The sequence below is a fragment of the Hemicordylus capensis genome, chromosome 2, assembly GCF_027244095.1.
Source record: "Hemicordylus capensis ecotype Gifberg chromosome 2, rHemCap1.1.pri, whole genome shotgun sequence".
In the NCBI taxonomy this organism is placed as follows: Eukaryota; Metazoa; Chordata; class Lepidosauria; order Squamata; family Cordylidae; genus Hemicordylus; species Hemicordylus capensis.
The window spans coordinates 48211001-48225233 of record NC_069658.1 but is presented as its reverse complement, the minus strand read 5'-3'; the positions used below and the strand labels follow the sequence as shown (position 1 = coordinate 48225233).

At 44.6% G+C, this 14233-nt stretch overlaps 1 protein-coding gene across 4 annotated transcripts in view; it reads left to right on the top strand.

Moving 5' to 3' along the window:
* The window catches only part of SV2C (synaptic vesicle glycoprotein 2C), a 247434-nt gene that overhangs the window by 36641 nt on the left and 196560 nt on the right, over positions 1-14233 (top strand). For all 4 annotated transcript variants that reach the window (XM_053293614.1, XM_053293612.1, XM_053293611.1 and 1 more), the window contains one exon: positions 7994-8488. The gene's annotated coding sequence lies outside the window, so the exon portion shown is untranslated. The remainder of the gene's footprint in view (positions 1-7993; positions 8489-14233) is intronic.

Genomic DNA, 14233 nt, shown 5'->3' with positions numbered 1-14233 from the left:
GGTGAGTTTGCAGTTCCAATTCTCCTCTAAGACATCAACAGGATCACCAGCAGAGCCAACACTAAATCCCTCGAAGGCTTCTTGGAACCCTACTGGATCCAATAACCTTTTCGAGCGGACCATTCTAATGGGCCCCTCACCCCTGCAAAGGTGGGGTGTGACTGTGACTCCAACCTTAACGAGATGGTGGTCCATCCATGACAATGGGGAAATCACAGGAGTGCCCACCTTGATCAGAGTCAAAGACCAGGAGTCCCCACAGGAGAACACCACCTTGATCAGAGTCAAAGACCAGATCAAGTGTGTGACCAGCAACATGCGTCGATCCCAAGACCCCTTGGGATAGGCCCATATGTGGCCACTATGAACTCCTGAGCCGCCCCAGACAAATTGGTCTCGAAGTGGACACTGAAGTCCCCAACACCACAAGCCTGGGGGACTCCAACGCCAAATCCAAGACCAAGTCTGTCAGCTCAGTTAGGGACTCATTGGGCAGCGGGGCAATCGGTACACCAACAGAAGTCCCAGTCTATCCCTGGTCCCCAAACTTAGGTACATACATTCAATATGGTCAGACACCAACAGGGGTCCTGGTCAGGGAGAGGTTATTCTTATAGACCACAGCCACCCCACCTCCCGCCCACATCCCCACACCTGCTCCTCAACAGAGTACCCTGGAGGGAGAAGCTGGGACCAGACTGGGCCATTAGCCTCCCCCAACCAAGTCTCTGTAATACATACCAGGTCGGCCCCTTCATCCAGAATCAAATCATGGATGGTTTCCGACTTATTCTGGACAGACCTGGCATTACAGAGGAGCAAGGTGAGGGTCTGTGGGAGGTTGGCACTGCTCCTCAAGGTCAAATTGCTGGCAGGACAGCTGGAAGGGGAAACAGCTAATAGACTTCTGACTTCCCTTCCCCTGTAATGACTTGCTGACCTGCCGACTTTACTTCTTATATTCCCCACCACCACTGGGATAGCCACTCCACAGTCAGCTGACACCCCCTGCTGTCTCCCCATCCCCAGACAAACCAAGACACATCTGAAACACCTAGGAGCTAAAAACAACAGAACCCAAAATAATACCACTTGGCCAGCACCCTCGTTGTCCCCTGAAACAGCAGATGACAGCTACACAGGCTCTCACCACTGGGAAGCAGCCATCTCTTGGAAGCAGATGTTAAGGTGTCTTCCCCCCTTGCAAGGCTCCTGGCAACTGAGGCACAGGGCAGCAGCCCTTTTATAAGCCCAGAAAGACGGCTATTCTGGGCAGATAGCCCTCAGGAATTCCTGGCTCACTCCCCCTGGCCCCGATTCCACACAGACTCAGCCACAGGGCAGCAGCCACAGCCCCACACATTAGGGGGCACACAGGCTGACAACAGCAGATGACAGCTATGCCGGCTCTCACCACTAGGAAGCAGCCGTCTCTGTGAAGCAGATGTTAAGGTGTCTTTCCCCCTGCAAGGCTCCTTTAAACCAAAGGTATTTTGCTTTAATTGAAATTTTAACATATATATTTTGCTGCAGTACATAGAATGCAAATCCAGTATGGGTTCTTTTTAGTGTTGGTTTTATGTTTGACCTGTACTGTTACTCTTTTTGGTGTATAATTAAAGGATATACAAATACTAGTCTGTGCTATGATGTGTTGCACAAATTTGCAGCTATAGGATGGTGGGCAAAAGTTATGCTGGGGTCCACTGGTAGACTCGTAGCCAATCTCCAGTGAACTGTATAGCACCAGTTTCTGGGATAATTATACATTAGGAGGAACTTGGTCTGATATGACATGGCATATTCTTAAGAAAGAGTGCATATTCAGGATCACGTAAGACAAGTTAGTTACAGTTTAACTGTTAGGAGTTACTGAATATGTATTCTTTTTGTAAATTTAAAACTCATCAACAAGATCCTAGTTTGTTTGGTGTTGTTTTTTTTAGTGGACGATACAAAACTACACTCATGCCTCCCTGTTCAGGTGTGTAGCTAGGGGAAAGGAAGCCTGTGTTTGCCCCTCTCTGTGATGGCCCCTTGGAGTGAGAGAGATAGTGAAGAAAATAAGGAGGGATGGAGCTGGGGGCCCCAGGTTCTTTGAACCCATCTGCTCAATTATAGCTATACCCCTATCCCTGTTGTACGATGTACATTTTGCAAAATGTTTTATTAGGCTTCATAATTTATTTATTTTTTGCTATTACTACAGCCCAGTGAGGTAATCATTATGATGCCGAGTTTAGGGATGTGGAATTGAGTTTGAATCTTGATGATCTTCCTTTTCCTGATCTTCAGCATATGATTTGACTGACTACCTAATGTCACCAATAAGCAATACTGCAGTCTGCAGTTATTGCAAACAAGTGAAGGGGAAAATATATTGCAAAAAAACTGGCACCTATGTTAGTCCCACCTGCTGTACAGTGGTTTTGGACTACAGTCAGCTGTAGAGCTGAATAGAAGAGGGCTCTATCTTGTTCCCCGTGTTGTTTGACATCTGCATGAAACTGCTGGGAAACATCTGGAGATTTGGGCTATTGTAGGGGTTCTCAAAATTGGGTCCCCAGATGTTGTTGGACTACAACTCCCATAATCTCCAGCCATAATGACCTCTAGATTTTATAGTCCAACAACATCTGGGGACCTAAGTTTGAGAACTCTTGGGCAATAGTGTCATTAAGATGCAGATTACATCTAATTGTATAGAGCTTTGTCATTTGATCCCAGGTTTCTGTAGATGTTCTAAACTGTAGATGCTTGGAAACAAAAATGGGCTGGATGCACTGGTCCCTCTAATTTTTTTCATCTCTGTGCGGAATGAGTTTTGTTCTGGGCCGCAGGATCAAGGCAGTGTGTGCACACCTGTATTCAGAATGCGGTCTTCCTAATTCAACCTGAGCAAGATCTAAAATGAACTAAGCGGACATCCAAAAACTTGTGAGTGCGTGCATGTGTGCACGCCTTAGAGAGAACAGTGGCTGGATGTGGCTGAAAGTGGAGACTTAATCCAGAGAAGGTGGAACTGTTGGCCAACAGGAAGACTGATTGGTACTTACCAGGAACAGAAAACAAAAAATCAAAGAAAAGCACAAATTAATGTGCTTGATTTGCTTACATAAGTTTGCACATTGCACAGATTAGACTGCCTAGATTTGGGGACATGAAATATGGTTTACCCTATATATTACTCTCAGTGGTGTAGTTGCAAACTCCATAGTCCTGGCACTCTCCATGACAGCCTCCATAGCCAGGTCCACCTCGAGAGCCTGAGAAGTTGAGACGTACTGGCACTCTGTTACGGAGCATCCTCCCAGCGTGGTGTAGTGGTTAGACTAGGAGCGGGGAGACCCAAGTTCAAATCCCCATTCAGCCATAAAACTAGCTGGGTGACTCTGGGCCAGTCACTTCTCTCTCAGCCTAACCTACTTCACAGGGTTGTTGTGAAAGAGAAACTCAAGTATGTAGTACACCGCTCTGGGCTCCTTGGAGGAAGAGCGGGATATAAATGTAATAATAATAATAATAATAATAATAATAACCTTGATTACTCAACCTCACAAAAAAGATTATGGGTCTGATAAGTATATGAACTGGGTGGCCACACTTGAGAGAATCTGTCAAAAAGACCTTGGTCCCAAATGTCTTAATTATCAAGTCTTAGAAGAAAACACATAAGATAGCTCTTGTGACGAATCAAAACAAATATCTTATGTAGCAAAGATAGGATATTTGCTTTGATTCTTCACAAGAGCACAAATCAAGCTGAGTGGAAAATAAATTGATAGATGAGAAACATCCTCACTGAATTTAACCTCTCACAATGTATGAATGCTTTGGAATGCAAAAACCTTATAAAGATGAGAGGCAAGTTTGTGCTCCATGTGACTCTTTGGCCTGGCTGTCAGGAAAGTGACAGGCATGTCTTGTCAACACTTTTTGTTTAGACTGCAATGTGTCATAGACCAGGTGGGATGTCACTGTTGAAGAAAGAGGTCTCAGAAGGGCTTGCACTGAGTGTTATTGAAGGCAAGAATTGTTTTTCACTTGCAGGAGGAATATTTTTCCAGAATTCAAGTATCTTATAGGCAATGTATTTCTAGCTGCCTTTTAAGTGGGAATAGTGCTGTAAATTCATTTCACTTTAAGGACAAGATGGTTTCACAAGGCTATAATCTAGCCTGAACCTTATGTGAGTGCATGATTGAAATACCCAACAGACTGCAACCCATGGACTAAAACTCCATCTAGTCCAGTATTTTGTTTCTAACTGCATCTAATCATATGCCTCTCCCATATCTTGTATTTTGCCCATATTGGGCAAAATAAAAGGTGCTGTTTATTACCTATAAAGCCCTAAACAGCTAGGGCCCTGGGTATTTAAGAGAACGTCTTCTTCACCATGAGCCCCACTGCCTCTTAAGATCATCTGGAGAGGTTCGTCTGCGGGTGCCACCAACTCAACTGGTGGCTACTCGGGAGCAGGCCTTCTCCATTGCTGCCCGAGGGCTTTGGAATGCGGTCCCTACTGAAATAAGAGCCTCTCCATTTCTTGCAACTTTTAAAAAAGCCCTAAAGACATATTTATTCACCCAGGCTTTTAATTAGATTTATAATTTTAATGTTTTTGTATTGGAATGTTTACATTGAAATGTTTTAAATTATTTTAATTATTTTAAGAGCCAGTGTGGTGTAGTGGTTAGAGTGCTGGACTAGGACTGGGGAGACCCGAGTTCAAATCCCCATTCAGCCATGATACTAGCTGGGTGACTTTGGGCCAGTCACTTCTCTCTCAGCCTAACCTACTTCACAGGGTTGTTGTGAGGAGAAACTTAAGTATACCGCTCTGGGCTCCTTGGAAGAAGAGAGGGATATAAATGTAAATAATAAATAAATAAAATATATGATCGGATGTTTTAAATTATTTTAATTGTAAACCGCCCAGAGACACAAGTTTTGGGCGGTACAGAAATATTTTAAATAAATAAATATCTGTCCAAGACTTGGAACAAATAAATGAATAATAGTATGAAAGATCATACTGCTATGGTGCAGTGGGGAGATGACTTGCCTAGTGAGCAAGAGGTTGCTGGTTCGAATCCCCACTGGTATGTTTCCCAGACTATGGGAAACACTTATATCGGGCAGTAGTGATATAGGAAAGTGCTGAAAGGCATAATCTCATACTGCACGGGAGGAGGCAATGGTAAACTGCTCCTGTATTCTACCAAAACAAAGCAACATGGCTCTGTGGTTGCCAGGAGTTGACACTGACTCGAGGGCACAACTTTAGCTTTACCTAGTGTGAAAGATCACCTTGGAAACACTAGCACAATCTGGCTTCACCTTTGATTGGTATCTTCCCTTAGATGGGGAAGAGGACTGAGATTCTGTTGTGCTAGGGAGCTAGCTGCCTGCCCTCCCCCTAACAGATCTGAGTCCAGATATTTGTCTCCACCATGGCTGCTGGCTGGTGAGTTCACAGACAAGCAGCATTTGCCAGAAAAGAGGATGGTCAGTTATATTCACTACAAAGAGGCAACTGAAGGAAGTGGGTATTTGTGCTTATCTCTACCAGTGCTGCTGGTTGTGATTGTCCTGTCACCATTGGTAATGGCAATGACAGTCCACAGAAGGAAGATGCAGAGCCCTATAGCCATCAGCAAGCATGGGGGTGAACTGCTGAAGCCACTGCACATATTGTGGCATCTGTGCCATGTGGCCTTTTTTACTTGCCTCCCTTCTCCTCTACTGCCTGCAAGTTTTTAGCAAAATATTAAAGAAGGCAAATATCTGACACAAGTACAACAGTGGGAGTACACTACACCTGCACAACAGCATCAGTCATGCACACTGGACAAGATGGCACTGCCTTAGACCACACTATGAAGCTTGCATGCATACACACATAAGTAGAGCCCTTCTCAATCAGACTGAAGGCCTATTTAGTCCAGCATCCTGTTTCTGACAGTGGCTCATCAGGAACCTCTGGGAAGCGCACGAGCAGAAGATGAAGGCATGTCCACTCTCCTGCTGCTCCTCCCCTGCAACTGGTATTCAGTACTGTACTGCTTTGAATCCAGAGGGGCTCAGCATGCAGCCTTCACAACTAATAGCCATTGATAGTCTTGTCCTCCAAGAATGTGTCAAATCTCCTTTTGAAGCCATCTAAGGCAGTGCTCACCACCACATCCCATGCCAGTGAATTAACTGTAGTCAAGATGCATATCTGGTGCAGCATTGTGGATGCACTTATCCAGTGCTTGTGGGTGGCGCCTTAGGTTTTGGTGGCTCCCCCAATGTGATCTAGGTTCTGCAAAGGGCTTGCTGGTGCCTGCTGGTGCTAACAATGCCTTCCTGAGAAGTCCTTTTTTCTCCCCTGTGGTAAAAAAGAGGAGTAGAAGAGGATTCAGCTCTGTTGTATGCCAGTGTTTCAGGACATCCTACATGCATCTAGTTAGATTTATAGTCCTTGGTGTGAGAAAGAGCATTTGGCTGAGGTGGCTGCAAGCTTGAGCCATTTGGAATTGCTTTACTACACTTGTCCGGAGCCACCTGATGAATGATATTAGTTTGCTCCTGCTCCTGGCAAATATAGGTTATCATGACAGAAAGATAAAACTGTAAACTAGAGACTTTTAGGCTGCAATTCAATTTGGAATTGAATTGGAAGTTAGCTCACTTCTTTGGAAGTTAGTTCATTTAAAACACTGGGACTTACATCTGTGTAAATAGGCATAGGATTTGCTGTTAGATCCTTTTAGTGCTTCAGTTTTATGTTATGTTGCTGCTTAAGCTAGGCTTAATGTGCTGCTTAAGCTAGGCTTAATGTGCTGCTTAAGCTAAGCAAGCTGCAACCTACTTTACACTCTTCCGGGGTGTAGTGGAGTGGGGGACAGAGCGTGCAGGGACAGTGCACTGGTACTTTCGCAGGTACTTCTCAGCTTTTCTGGCTGTTGGGGTGGGCATGGCCAAGGGGGCTGTCATGGAGAGTGCCTGCACTTCTGAATTTGCAACTACATCACTGACCCTGATCCAATGTATGACCACTGAGAAGTAAATCCCATTAATTTCAATGGGATCTGCAAGAACATGTATACAGGACTGCAACCTTAAAAGTGTCAATCCCTACAACCAAGCGCAGTCACAGGCTTTTTGAGCATTTTACTGCCTCAGTTACACCATGCCTGTGATGAATGCTTTTCTAAAACCATGTGCACAAAATAGGTGGGTTTTTAAAAATACACTGCTGATCAACCTACATTAGAATAGCATACAATACTGTAGTTTATACTTATGCTCATTCTGCCGGCCATGTACCTGGTGCAAACCAGGCTGAGAAAAGTACCTGGTTGTGTATGCAGCAGAGAGTATGTGCAAATCTGCTAGGGTTGCTATCCACCCCCCCCCCCCCGCCCCAGTTTCTTTAACAGGTGAATGATGCTGTTCTGATATCTTCACCCCCATTTCAGGTTAAAACAACCAAGAGTCTTGTGGCACCTTAAAGATGAACAGATGTAGGATGGCATAATCTTTTGCCCACGAAAGCTTACACCAAAAATCAATCTGTAAGCCTTTTAGGGTGCCACAAACCATACTAACATGGCTACTGCTGTGGAAATTCTAGGTTAAGCTTCACTTGTTGAACTTCTGACTACAGCTGATGAAAGCATAGGAGAGAAAAGGGGACACTTCCCTTCCAGCTGCCATGGGCCGTTCACTTATGCCTTGCAATGCTCACCTTAAGCTCAATAAAATCCCAAACAACCAGTCATAGGAGAAAGCCCATTTATTATGCCCCCCCCCCCGAGGATGCTCTCTAATAGCTGTTCCGCTGTTGCTGAAACGTGTCCTCCTATTACAAAGCTTTTGGTCAAGGCAAGTAGTTTATTTCACTCACAGCTTTTGCTGCTGCTTCTTGGCCAGCACAGGCAGCGTTTATTTGGAGATGAGTATGTGTACGTGTGTACACATCTTTGTTCCCTTCCTGTTCTAGGAAATCCACTTGCCTGCGTGCTCGTCAGGTTTGTAGCATGGCTCCACGTCGTCGGCGTCCTCTTCCACTTCTTCTTCCCGCCCCCCGCTGCTTTCTTGGCGGGGGAGAATGGGCTTGCCCGGCCGTTGCACCCTCCCACGCCTTCAATTATTGATCCTGCGTTGCCTGCCGCTCTCTGACTCCCGCCCTCGCGGTGACAGATTGACTCTCCCTTCTCACAAGCTCCTCAGCACTGCAGCAGAGCAGAGGGAGGGAACGAGCCAGGCAGGCAGCGCGCCGCACCGGGAAGCCCACACCGCCACCACCCTCCCGCCCCTCCTTGGGCTCTGTCACGCCTGGCGGCGGCTCCTCCTCAGGGGCAAGGAGAAAACAACAAAACAACCCCCCACCCCACAACCCAAGTTGCTGTCGCCGCCGCTGCCAGCAAGCTGCGGCGCTAAGAGAGCGAGCGAGTGAGGAGAGGAAGGAGCCGGCTACGGGCTGCGCTTCCCGCGGGTAAGTGAGGCTTCCCCCTTAGCAACTGGCTTAGGGGAACTTTTTCCCCGTCCGCCTGCCTTGGACTGCAGCAGCTTTGGAGGAACGCTTGGTAGGCTTCCTTCGAACTTCTCCAACAAAGCGCCGCTTGCGCGGCAGGAGACGGGACGGCCAGGGAGCAAAACGCGTGGCGGGCAGCCCGCTGCCCTGAAGCTGGTGGGCTCGGAGAGAAGTTCCGTGTATGGAGTTGAGTGGGACTTTCTCCGAGGTGAGCGAGCGTAGAGCTTGCATGCATGTCATTGGATTCCAGGCATGCTTCCTGGGAAGTAGGGCTGCCAACTCTGCTGCTAGCCCTGGAGATCTACTCCCCCCCCCCCCTTCACAATATCAAGACACTCAAAACCTTCAGGATTGCTTTCAGTAGTCACCTCCAGGTGGATGCCGAGCATTCCTGGAGACTCCAGGCCGGTCTTGGAGGCTTGGGGCGCACACGCAAACCCACACACCCCACGCCGGGAGGGGAGTCCCACTTCGTGTGCAAGCGAGACTTGCTAGCCAGCTCCCTTGTGCAGAGGCTTGCAAGCCTTCAAAGAGGTGGCTTTCCCTGGGGTAGCGCGAGGGCATATCCCAGATAGACGCGGCTATCCCGTAATCTGCGAAGCCTCGCCTCGCCTTCCTGTCTGCGGTTTCTTTTTCTTTTCCAGCCCAGAGGGGAACTTTGTGGGTAGTAGGACAGCAGAAATGCAAAGGATGCTCAAAGTGGGGCTGGGAGGGAGAAGCCGACGGAAGGGAGAGGCAAGCAGGGGAAGCTGCGGATAAGGTAGAGGAGGGGAAGCACGCAAGGAGGGAGGAAAAAGGTGCCTGGCGGCTGCAAAAGAGCGAGGCAGACAGACCTTCGCAGTGCGATGCGACGGGGAAAGCCGTGAAGCGTTTCAAAGTGGGAGTTTTGTTTGTTTGAATTTTTATCTGGCCGGACATCACTACCCTCTATAGGATGGATCTGCAAGAACCGTGCTCGCTTCCTTTGGAAGCTTACAAAGTTGTTAGCTTGTAGTTGCTCTTGGGGCAAATCCTGCAAATTCTTCGTTCAGGGTTGTGTGTTTTTTTTTTAAAGACATCATCACTGCATACTTGGGTAGCTAGTATTTTGAATTTTGACTGAATTCAAACACGAAAGGGAGTTTTATTTTCTCTCAGAATGGTTGGAGATGATTTCAGTGCGAATTTGCTGGGATGCCTACCTGTATAAAAAGCAGAGTGCCGGAAGTTGCGGCCCGAAACCCTTTCTTTTTCCTCCCCTCCCCTTCCCCCTACCTGTTTGACGTGCCGAACAGAGGGGCAAAAAGGGCAGGGATGCAAAGGGGGAGGGGGGAGGAGGAGGGCAAGAAGCTGACTCAGCATTTTCGGGCACTTCGAAGGGGATGGAAGCGCGTGAGTTATAACTCAGCGCGTGCGCCTCCTCGGAGTCACGGCTGGGAATCCCCCCGCGTGCGCCTGGGGAGCGCAGAACTAATCACTGGAGGCTGACGGTGGGTGGGCTTACTCGGGGTTGCCCCTGTGACATATCAGCTGAAAGCGGGGAGAGAGTGATGCAGGGAGTGGGCGAGTATGCATATCATCGGACCCCTCCCCTGTCTCGTTAAGCTGCGCTGAGATAGTTTTTGGTCTTTGGTGATTAATAGCATCCAGTGTCCGCCACCCCCACCCGCCGGCCAGGTTATGATGCTGATAAAGGTTGCCTAGATAAGAGTGTCAAGTGCAAGGGGTCCTCTGGAACCGACTGTTCGTGGAGTGCTGTGGAATATATTCTCACCCACCCACATGAGATAAGTGACAGTCCTAGAAGGGACCCCTAGGATGCAGAGAGGAACCTTCATCTTCTAGCTGCTGGTGCCCAGCCTTGCTTGGGCTGCATTGCACTGCAGTGCAGGGAGCTGACAACAGCTAGACTGGTCTGATCCTGTAGTCTTTTTTTTTTTTTAAGGGAAGTGGCACACACAGATCTGCTTCAGAAGGTGGGATGGTTGTAAATGGAGTTTGGGAAAGTAGCAATGTGTCTTAAACAAGGAAGCCACTGAAGCAAAATGATGCATAATTCAAACACAAAGGGAGGAGAATTGGTTTTCTCCTAGAATGGTTGCAAATAATTTTAGTGTGAATTTGCTCGAATGCCTGTCTATAAAAAGCAGATATTGGTGTACATTTCATGAACAGTGATATATAATTATTTTAGTGCATCTTGTTTTGACAGAAGTGAAATCTTTTGCATTAGGTGTACGTTTATGTATATAGTTCTGGATGATTTTGGTGGTTGCTTCTGTAATAAAACACTCCTGTTCTTGTACAGCAACCAAAAAATGGGGAGGGGGGGAATCCTTTGCTGCTGTTTTCTGTATGTTTTTTGTGTGTGATATTTTCTATTAAAGCTTATTTCCTCCTCTGTCCCCCAATTAAATATATGTACCAATATCAACAAAATCTTCTGGGTGACAAAACCTAGCCCTCCCCACCACAAATTCAGAAGTGTAGATAAATGTGAAAAATGATATTTATTATGTATGCTTATAAGAAAATCTGCTGTAGTAAGAGCTAAAATGAGAAAAAGTATAATTTTGCTAATTAACTATGACAGATCTCATGAGCATATTAACATGACACTTGTGCCGGGGGTGGGGGCAGAGAAACAAAAAGTTCAGTGTTCCTGTATGTTGCTTTTTTGCAGGTATTATTATGATTATCATACAAAATATTCCCTAACATCGGTATTACGTTAGAGAAGAAATCAATCTTGTAAAACAGTATAAACAACTGAAACTAGATTTGCATGAGGTGCTTTCTTTTTATATATTTCCCCAAATACTGTGTTTTAAAATGATACTAGAGAATGAACATTTGCAGATTTCTCCCCTTGATTTTGAACAAAATACATTAGAAAAGGGAATGAAAGGACAAAAGGATCCATAAAGCTTTAAGCTGCATTCTCAGACTATACATTGATTGTAGTTGTAATAAATATTGTGAAAAGATCAGAATTTTGATATCTGTTTCATATTTCATAGAAATGATTTTTAAATTTACTGAAAAATCAGAACCTAAAACACAGAAAGGAAGCCTATTTATGAAAGGCCTAGTGCCCATATGAAAACTCGACTTAGAAGCATAATGAAACCTAATATAAAGATGTTATGTAATGAGATAAATGTACTATTTCAAAACCAATGAGAAATGAAAGTTACATTTTATTGTGCTCGTCCATTCTAGACAAAAGTGGAAGGAAGTCTCACTGATTTCAGTAGAATTTACTTCTATGCAGATGGTGCAAGATCATCATGACCTCTGCAACAGTCCAATACGAACTATGATGATTTCGATGGAGTTTACTAAGTAAATGTGTTTAAGATCACCTGTTCAGCCTAACAGGCAGATTACACAGATTGTAAATATATATGTTGCAGAAGATCTCTATTAAAGCCTGTATATCAGTGCTTGTTTGCTCAAAAATGTATCAGTTAGGTATTTAGGTTAAATTAGTTTGCAAACATGAAAGGGAGCTTGCAGCTGCGGCCGTCTTGGTAGCATACATAGTGCTTAACAACCTAGAACGGATCAGGAGCTGGTTTTAAAATGTCACGGTAGTTATGTTTGCAGCTTGATTTTATTGAATGTTTATCTGTAACGGGCTAAGTAAAAGTACGTTCTTATTGTTGAAGTGCATCAGATATACTGGGTTTATATGCTGGAGGGCACTAAGAACAATGAGAAATTCTGTGCAAGGCTTTTAATACTTCTCTTTAAGATGAGAAATGCGATTTTCCTAAATACTGTAGATAAATATCTTTCTGCTTTAGGACTAAGGTTGCTAGATGGAGGCAGGCTTTCAAACTTAAGATTGTGCAACCTCTGTATATAACTTTGAATTTAATGCATGAGGGTTCAGCAAGTGCAAATTACAAGCAACTAAATGTACAGTCTCTTGTGAAAGTACAGATTTAATCTATTAAATCATTTTAATAGATTGATCATTTAATTACTCTAGTCATTCAATAGACCTATATTTTCATTTAGTATAAAATCTGCCTTTTAAAAGATGTTTTAATAAAAACAATTAATTTGTTGTCTACAATCATTGAACTGTATCTTCTCTTTTCTGATTAAAAATAAATACATTTTTAGATGCCAACATCAAATTTGTAGGGGGTTCTATAGTAATAAAGAACATTATTATTTGAAAGGTGGAAAAACTGTCATAGGTTTGACAACCCAGCTTCATTAGTGATTTAATGTATAACAAAAAGTAGAATGTTCCAAATTAAAATGGGTATATGAAGCCTGTGTGTACTCTGCTAAAACATCAAAATTCTGAGCCAAGCAAAATGGAACTCCTGATATCTAACCCTAACCCTAACCAAATGTACATAATTTGCATATTTCAACCAAACTAAATGTACATAATTTGTATATTTCAACTAAATCTGCTGTTCTGTTTGCTTAAGAGGGGCAAGAAGTTGTGGTTACTTAGCCTCCTGAGCAGTTCAAAGATTGTGCTAGGCTCTGGAAATATAGTTCCAGCCTTATGTTTGCATTCATAAGGGCTAGAAACGCTTTCTTAAAAATGAAAGACTTGTGTCATTTGTGACTGCCATTACATCAAACTGGCCTCCCTAGGGACGGAGCTGTTAACTCCATGCTGCCACTGAACAAGCCATTCACTTAACCTTGGATGATTGGGGCGCCAGAACATGGATTTTGATTGTTCTCTCAGCAGGTGGGTTGGGTTACATGGGAGAAGGTGGTCCTTCAGGTAATTATATTTCTTGACGTCCAGACTAGTACTGTACAGATGCAACAGTGTCTGACATCCAGACTGATGGCGCAACATTGACTGAGGGGGTGATTTTCGATAATCCACCCCTTCCACCTGAAGCCCACCGTGCCTTCTGAAAAGATGTCCATTTTGTTTCTCAGGTCCTTTTACTGACTTCTTTCATTCGTTGCAGCTGTGCTTATACCAGCTCAGGGTTTTTGGGAGGCACAGTGAGCTTCAGAGGGAAGGAGAAAATTGTGTGTGTCCCCCCCCCCCACACACTATGGTGCACACTCTAGATGTCAAACATTGCTACAGCAGTGCAGTGCTAGTCTGGATGTCAGCCACTGTCTGGAAGGAGACTGACTTTTCACTAGGGGGGAAACAAGCAATAATGACATTATCAGAACAGCTTGAATCTGTTGTGTGATTGTATAAGGTCTGCTGCAATGCATGAAGTCAGTAAGAGGAGTTGAGAATTGAAAGAATGGAACTGAGCTTTGGAATTGAGTGTGTGTGTGTGTGTGTGTGTGTGTGTGTGTGTGTGTGGGTCTATTCTGTTTTATTTTTCACAAACTCCTCTCTTACCCTCCTTTAACTTAGATTCTTAAAAGAATAGCAATAGATACAGTGAAAGAGAACAATCAATATAGCAACAATTGTGTGTTGGGGTGGGGAGAGAGAGAGATCAACTTGCAGATGTTGTGAAAGCACTTCTTGCAAACCACTCCAGCAATTTAAAATGGAAAAGCTATAGTGTGTCTATCATTCAACCTGCTGTTTAAGGAAAATTATTTCGGAAAGGAAGAGAACCATTGTTTAATATATTCGGGTGGGGGGAGTAATTACTATTGATTATTCTAAGTGTTCAAGTGTTTATAGGAAGACAAGAAAAGTAGATAGAACTTAGTTTTGGGAGGAAAGGGGGCAGAGAATGGGCTAAAAGCCTAAAGCTCATGAAG